The sequence below is a fragment of the Durio zibethinus genome, chromosome 11 (genome assembly GCF_047325235.1).
Source record: "Durio zibethinus cultivar Kanyao isolate XHJ-2024 chromosome 11, ASM4732523v1, whole genome shotgun sequence".
In the NCBI taxonomy this organism is placed as follows: Eukaryota; Viridiplantae; Streptophyta; class Magnoliopsida; order Malvales; family Malvaceae; genus Durio; species Durio zibethinus.
The window spans coordinates 5,438,117-5,446,273 of NC_143172.1; the positions used below are offsets into that span (position 1 = coordinate 5,438,117).

Here is an 8,157-nt window from a genome sequence, read left to right on the forward strand (position 1 = left end):
TTAAAGACTATAACATTCAATTTAAATCAAAGTCCAAGCAAATGAGTTCGTAAAGATTGTTGTAAATTGTGGTCTAACAAAAAGTCAATTTTTAAGCTGTTTTTTAAGCTTGTAATTGTAATTCAAATCTATGGGCCCACAACTGCAATCAAGAAAACTTTATTGGAAAGCTATCGGCAGCATTTTATTGGTTGTTTTTAGAGATTTTAGATCTTATCATCTGTCATGAAACATTAGAATCATCAAGTTTGACTGCGAAATCCATCTTGAGGATGACTTAAATGTTGAGAGTATTAGGTTTTGAACTCCATAAAGTTATTCTCATGAAAAATGTGTTGTTATTGTGCCAGTACCATGTGTGATTTAGTTATTGATGAAGAATGCCACAAAGCGATTGAACCAACAATAGAGCCTAGTAATCTTAATTTTGGAATTGCACCTAAATGTATAAAGGAAAATGAATATGACGTTGATGTCTTTTCTGATTCTGTTTCATTTTATGAGGCTTTTGATGATCCAACTTATTAAGTTGGATGTTTGTAAAGCAGTATGCATGTATGTTGTATAATTCTCTGTGAGATCATGATAAATAACCAAATCATTATAGTGCAATGGGTTCTTGATGGACTTACAAGATCTAACGATTGAAAAGGTACTTCATTGGCTAGGTAGAAACGTTTAAAGCGAATTGTGTAATTTAGCGCTTTAGACAAAAAGAAATAATTAGGTGTAAAGAATCCTTCTATTTTGTTTCTACCATTAATTCTTATGGAATTTTTACGACATTGGTGGCTCATTCTGTTAAAAGCTACATCAATTAGACATTAAAACTAGACACCTAAATTAAGTGACCTAAAAGTTCTATAGTTTTCTATAATGGAACATTTAGTTTATAGACTCGAAAAGTCTGTTTGTGGATTCAAAAGACGTCTACTTTGTGATATTTGAAGTTGGTGAGATTGTCACGTATGAAAAACATTCGTGATCAGTGCATATATTTAGAGGTCAATAAGAATAGTGTGTTTTGGGTGCTATACATTTTTTATAATATTGAATTAACAACCATAAACATTGCCTTATTGTTTGAGACAAACATATTGTCATGTTACTTTGACTAAAGAATTTAAGTGATGCTCCCATTTAGGTCTAGGGATTGAAATTCTTTGTGATAAATATGAGGTATATTTGGTTGGCCTCAAAACTTACATTCAGTATGTGTTTGTCAAATAGGTTTGAAATGCATTGTAGTTTTCTTGATAAGACGCCTATTATGAAAATGTGACTTACTGTTAAATCTCAGTCCTCGTACTAATAAATGAAATAACTCATGTCAAATATTTAGTATCCTTTAACTATTGGTAGTTTGATTTATGCTCAAGTCTGTACACATTTTGAGGTTATGAATATCAGAGGTGTTCTTCAAAACACTTTTGCAATTCTGTATCAAACATTATTGATCCAACATTCTAGATTTATTTGGATAGTTGATCCTAATTCTATATGTTGTTGTTAGCCAATTTCAGTATTTTAGCTAGAGGAATTATTTCTAAGAAAATGTGAAATAAACATTTAGACAATCCTTTAATTATGGAGGTGATGCATATAGCATCATTATAGGAAAATAGGTTTTTAGCAATGTTTATTGTATTTTTTCATGTTTAGCGGTACTTATAAACATTGCTAAATGATGTGGTTAAGAGTATCGACTATACTTACATTAAGAAAAATAGTGGTGTTTTTGCGTACAAACACTTTCAGGAATTCTTTTTTTCAATATTTATTATTGTAATTAAATTTAAAAATTATTGAAAGAATTAAAATGAATTTAAATTTATAAACTAAAAATTATAAATATTTAAATATCTAAATGCGATCGCCAATTTTTTTTCATTTTCAAATATGGTAACAACCACACTTAAAAGAATACTTGTCATGAAAAGACCATTATTATTGAACCACAAATTTTCTTTCCCTTCATCTTCAGCCAAATCCTCTCTGTTCTCCACCTTGGTACTTTGAACTACAAGCTCTTCGTCCACTAAGGAAGTCGGAGATGAGCTGTTGGCGGGTTTGGACAAGGAGGGTTTGGTGGAGCCACTGACGGTGACTGTTTGTGGAGTGAAAGGCTTCTGGCTGTTGCTGCCAGCTAGCGAATTTCGGTGCGTGGGAGCAGGGTGGTTGTGTTCAGCTGTGTATGTGAGTATGAAGATAGATGGGTCAGATCTGTTTTGTTCTACTTGTTTCCGGGCCAAACATCCGTATGAACTGCTACATCTGTAATAGCCCCTGTTATTCAAAGAAACAGACAGAAAAACTTTAATCAAATATCAAAACAATAAGGCCAAACTTATTAGAATCCAACATGCAAAGAGACAAATACATATGATTTTTTTCCAATTTTTTAATAAAAGATTTTAATTTTATCTTGGATAAGGGGAGCCTTTGATGGTTTCTATCATATTTTCTGTATGCCCACACATCTAAAGAGAGACCTTCTGCTGGTACTTGGCAAACCCTTTTTAGCTGGTTCTTTCTATTAAAAGGAAAGTACAAATTTTCAATATAATCGACAACAGAGACAATTTTGGCAAATCCCTTTCAGCTGGTTCTTTGAAAATAAGTACTTTTAAATGCATATGATGCTAAAATCGACCTTCTTTTAGATCGAGAATTATGAGAATTGGCAGTTGCAGAATTGCTACTAGCTGTTGTAACAGCGCTGGTAATAGACTACTTAGGCTGTTGTTGTTTTGTCTGTGCTTGATCTTTGGACAAGCCAAACGAAGAAAGTGAAGATAAAGGCGTTCTCGTGGGGAAAGAGGCAGAGATTTGGGGAAGAAACACTTTTAAAGCGCATGCAATTCTTCCATAGATTTTCTATCTTCAAACTGATTTGGAAAAGAAAAAACTTGATCCTGAAAAGCTTTTTGACTACCAAACGAAGAAAAACAAGACTGAGGGTACAAATCTGCCATGAAAGAATCGGTTTCGACAACATCGCTGCTAAATGTTGTAACAGTGGCGCGACACCGCATGCAAATCCCAATCAACATCCATGAGCTTTGTATCTTATTCTCTCTATTTCTAAGGTTAAACTCAAAAAACAAGAGGGCCTTTTCTGAATCTGCAGCTGACTCTCCTCTGGCAAGAAACTGTTAGAAAAGGGAGAAAGAAGAAGACAAAACAAGGCGCTGACTTTTTAAATAATCCTTAAAAAACAAAGAAACCCAGTAAATGGGTTTTAGCAAACGAGTTAACAAAGAGTCTAAAAGTTAAACCTATGTTTGGTTTCAAATAGAATGAAGAAAAGAAACAATATCTAACATTTCCAGCAACAAACCAATAAACAAATGATAACTCAATGAAGAACACAAAAATTAATGGCACCTGTCAATGAAAAAAGCTGAAATGAAGTTTCAATTTAATTCCATAAAAGTAATGAGTGGCGTGGTGTTTGTTGTTTTCATATAGGAAGAATAAAATGTAGCAAGTCATATGTTAATTCAATATGAAGCATGCATTAATGCGGGACACTAGACACTGTCAAAAAGTGTATAATGCATATTAGTTGTATATAATGCATATAAGCATGCATTAGGAATCAAAACACTGGACACTGTCAAAAAGTTTCCAGTTATATTTACCTTCTAACCATTTATAAAAGGCAGTAACGCAGAAAAAGAATGTATAAGTTCAACCAGAAAACAAAAATTGAACAATTTAGTAAGCATTATTATCAATATCATAATTATCCAATATAAATAAATATATATACCAACTACATAACCTCTTGTTCAAGGAAGCAGCGAAATCTGTAATTCACCTTATGAACTAGGTTAGAAAAGTTAAGGAAAGTAGAATGCGAAATATGATTTCTCGTAGAGTTTCTTCATTGTTTGAACTGTGCGCGTAGCATCACCACCAACAAAAAACAGACAGTCGGCTGTAGCCAAAGATGAAATTTAGTCAATGAAGAAAGAATTGTGTTTGTGTTCATATAAAGAATTGAAAAGACTCTTGGAAACTTAATAAACCAAGCTAAAAAGTATCTTATCTGAACAGTAAAATTGCAATGGCAGGCAGAGTACAAGCACTTGCAATCTAATTTCACAAGCAGAGAACAAGCACTTGCAATCCAATTTCACAATTGATATACTCAAAATATTTCAAAGAGTTAAGAAAATGAAACTTATTGTTGACCGCTGATATAACCAATAAATATAATGCATATAGACATGTTATACAATTACTATGATTTTAAACTAAAACTAGAAATAGAAATCATACTTATTCAACAAATTACTTAACCAGTTTCTCACCATTTGAAGAACACGAGAATGGTCGCAAAACTATTTGCCACCATATATATGGTGGCAAACAACCTAGTTTGCAGCTTAATTATTTAGCAATCAAAATTCAATTATATGTCAGATAAAAGAATGAAATTATTTACCACAGCTGTAACATTAGAGTTTTCAATTTGCTTGCAAGGGCTTCCTGCATCATGTCAACAACATTTGTTCCATCTAGTGACACTTATTTCCAGAATAGTGCTTCTCAACGCACAAAAATAAAGAATAAAAATTTTAACTTCTAGTTATAATCAGTAAGTCCCAACAAAAAAAAGTAAACCAAAAGTGAATAGCACCAAAAAATGCATTGTCCATGGCATTCAAAAGCTTTCTCAGGTTCACTTTCAAATTTACATATAAAAATGACATAAAAAAAGTAAGTCAGTAAAATTTATAACTTCTCTCAAGAAAGCTTAACTTGAAAATCCCGAAGATATGTCCTTGTATTATCAAACATTTCAATCTCGAATATGAAACAAAATCATACTATTCCCTTTCCAAAAAAATTCCCCATATAAATCATCATGATCAAATGCATGAAAAACTGAAATTGATGGATTCACGTTAAAACAAAAAAGTCAATTCAAAGTGAAACTACTATGAATGATATACAATGAACCCTTCAACAGAAACATTTTTAATTTAAAACCCAAGGAAGAGCACCAGAATCTAAACCTGATAATACATTATTATTTTAAGTTCCATATAAAAGACAATCAGCGATGACAAATCAAACAACATAAAAAAAAAGAATCATTTTTTACCTTATCGATATCAAATTTATACGTTGTTACGTAATGGTTTCTCTGAGCCAACTCGTCCATGACCGGAACGATGAAACGGCCTGCAAAGAGATGGAATACAACAAATATTAATGTAACAAAGCCAATGTCTTTGACATTAGAAAATAGAAAAAAAAAATGAGCAAAGAGTTAGAAAAACTTTCAAGGGGCACACCATGTAGTAGTGAAGTAGAAAACAGCTGAAATGGATTCGCCTTCGGCATTGCTAAGTGCAGTATCGAACTCTTCTTCTGACTTAACGGTGACAACATTCAGTGGAACTAAAATTGAAGAACCAAATTATATACTAAAAAAATATTGTTTTATTTTTTTTCGATATTCAAAGCAAAAATCTAACAAAGGCAAAAAATAAAATAAAAATTTACCTGGGAGCAGTTCGGATTCGGATAGGGGTGGTAAGCAGAAATCTGTGGAAAAGTCTGAAAAGGGTCTGGAAAGAGTAAGATTTTGAAGGGTGAAAACAGGAAAGGGTTTTTTGGGGATTGAAGGATTCGTTTTTGGGGTTCAAAGTAAGTAATTTTAGTTCAGAGAAAATAGAGAAAAAGAAGAAGAAATAGATCAGAAATTGAAGGCATGACAAAGAAGAAACGGATGTATAATCGACATCCCTCTCATTTTTTTCCTTTCTCAGGACCTATTGCTCAAATACATGTGCTAAGAAAAGGATGCCTGTAGACCACCGGGAAAGAGAGAAGACCAGACCTAGTGCAGCAATAGACCTAAACCCTAAAGCTCATTCTAATGTAACCACTAGCTAATTTTGGCTACTAAAGTGTCCTGATGACATACATTTATTCAGGGTTAGTTGGGCTTTTTGCTGTATTGAATTAGTGGGAGCGCTGTAGTAGAAATCAGTTACAACAGTGATGGATGGATACCTGTTTACATATGTATGTTACGTTTGCACATATTCTGTTAAGTATGGTATTTTGTTAGACGAGACATTCAGGTTTAGTCTCATGTGTTTCTTTCGAAGCAACTAATCATTCTGTTTAGATGCAAAGACTTAATGGAAATGGATATTGATTATGTTTTCATATCATTTCCATTTTACACTATCATATTACTACTTCTGAAGTATTTATGAGTTTGTGTACACATATTCTGTTAGTACAATATATTCTGAAGGCTCATAAATGCTTGTTATTGCCGTTGTTAAAGTATTCACAAGTCTGTATCCTATTGATATAGTGCATTCTAAGGCTTGTGAATACCTTTAGGTCGTAAAAAGCATGCAAGTCCAGACATTGGTACCCTATTAGTGCAATGTATTCTAGGATTTATAGATGTTCATTTTATTGTATGATAATTTGGATATATACTCATATTGACATTTTCTGTTTATGGTCATTCTATTAATCCAGATACATGTTTAATGACTTGTGTTGTCTAAGTAGGAGATTGTTGTATTTATCTAGTATTGGTGGACTAACAAAGTCATTATATATAGCATTATGTTGTTGTGATCCCGATTTAATTCTGTATTTAAACCCATAATAAGATGAATCAATTTTGACTAACATATTAGGGAATGTCCCTACTCTCACATTTATATACATGCTCACTCCTCTTTATATATGAGGTTATATCATTGAGTTTAATAACTTCAGTTTAAAGAGGTAGAGAGTAGTTCTCTCTTTTTTATTGTGTAGGTCTCCGATTGGCCCCTAGAGGTAGGTGATGGAGAGCTCGTGATAGTGGCATTAATTCTGTGGTCATGATTTTAGCGGGATTGAGCTTTCACTCACATTGAGGTCAATTTTAGTTTTGGTTAAATTGTGTTAATTACTATATGAGCTTTTGGACTAAAACCAACAGATGATCTGAAAATGATTGAGCCAAAAACCATCCCCAAATTAATTACTCTCATCCAGGCCATTAAAGACATCTTTAACAATGATTGGAGTTGAAACTTAGAGCACATCCCATGACAACAAAATTTTGTCTGATTGGAAGGCAAAGTGCAATTTAATGCCATTAACATGTTAATGGCTATCATTGTAGAAGTTGCTTTTTTTAGGCTTAGATCACCTTCCAAAGCAATGGTATGATCATTCTCATAGAATGTTTAGGGTGATTAGTCTAAAAATCACAATGATCCGTACTCTCGGCAATAGGTCACTTTGTTTAATAATAATTTAGAAATCTTATGTAAGAGTAATCCCAAATAACTAGAGGTAATAAAATCACTGCCTTGGGAATGATCTGATTACCATCATAAAAAATAAGAAAGTTTTATTATCGTGAAAAAGTAAATTTTTTTTGACTAATTTAGCATGAGAAAAAATTTAGTAGCATTGCCCCAAAAGCTAGCGAGTAAAAATTTTCGAAAACTAATTTTTCATTTATTTAAAAATGAATTTTTTGTTAAATTGAATAAATGTTTATTAATTAAAAATATATAATTAATTTATTTAATATTTTTTAAAAAATTATTTTAATCAAAATTGTTTTATATTTTGTACTTTTTTATAAAATAACATTTAGCTATGTTATTTTATTCAGCAAATATTTAATTTTTGCTTTTCTTTTGGCAATGTTATTTCGGATATTTTATACTCTATTATTTATTTATTTTTCATATAATACAAAATATAATAAGTTAAAATTAATAGTGATTTATCGTAATGGTGATTAAATCATCGAAGTGATCCTAAAAATGATATCAAATATTATCTCAGTGATCCAAGATCACCGTCATGTAAGATTATCAAGTGTTTATTAAATATAATGATCTAATTAACATACGTAAATCATCATAATTTTTTGAGTAATTACCACATAACATATGGTAGTTACACTCTATAACCTACCCAAAAAAAAAAACAACTTCTATTATCAAACAATCAAATTCCGTTTAAGCCTTCATCGATGAAATTAGCATGAAAATAATGTATGCAACTTTTTTTCCTTATTTTTTTTTAATCCAAAACTGCAGAGCATCCAACGTCCAAGCCTGTATCTTTCTTGTACTGGCAAGTTCCTTGTCTTCTTAATTACCT

At 31.7% G+C, this 8,157-nt stretch overlaps 1 pseudogene across 1 annotated transcript; it reads right to left on the reverse strand.

Moving 5' to 3' along the window:
* Positions 1-1,496: 1,496 nt before the first annotated feature.
* LOC111290104 (WRKY transcription factor 22-like) lies at positions 1,497-3,057 on the reverse strand (annotated as a pseudogene). The gene is made up of 4 exons (XR_016346647.1): positions 2,654-3,057; positions 2,428-2,533; positions 1,928-2,289; positions 1,497-1,546 (listed from the first exon to the last, which is right to left on the reverse strand). The product of XR_016346647.1 is annotated as a WRKY transcription factor 22-like (transcript).
* Between the last annotated feature and the right edge of the window lie 5,100 nt (positions 3,058-8,157).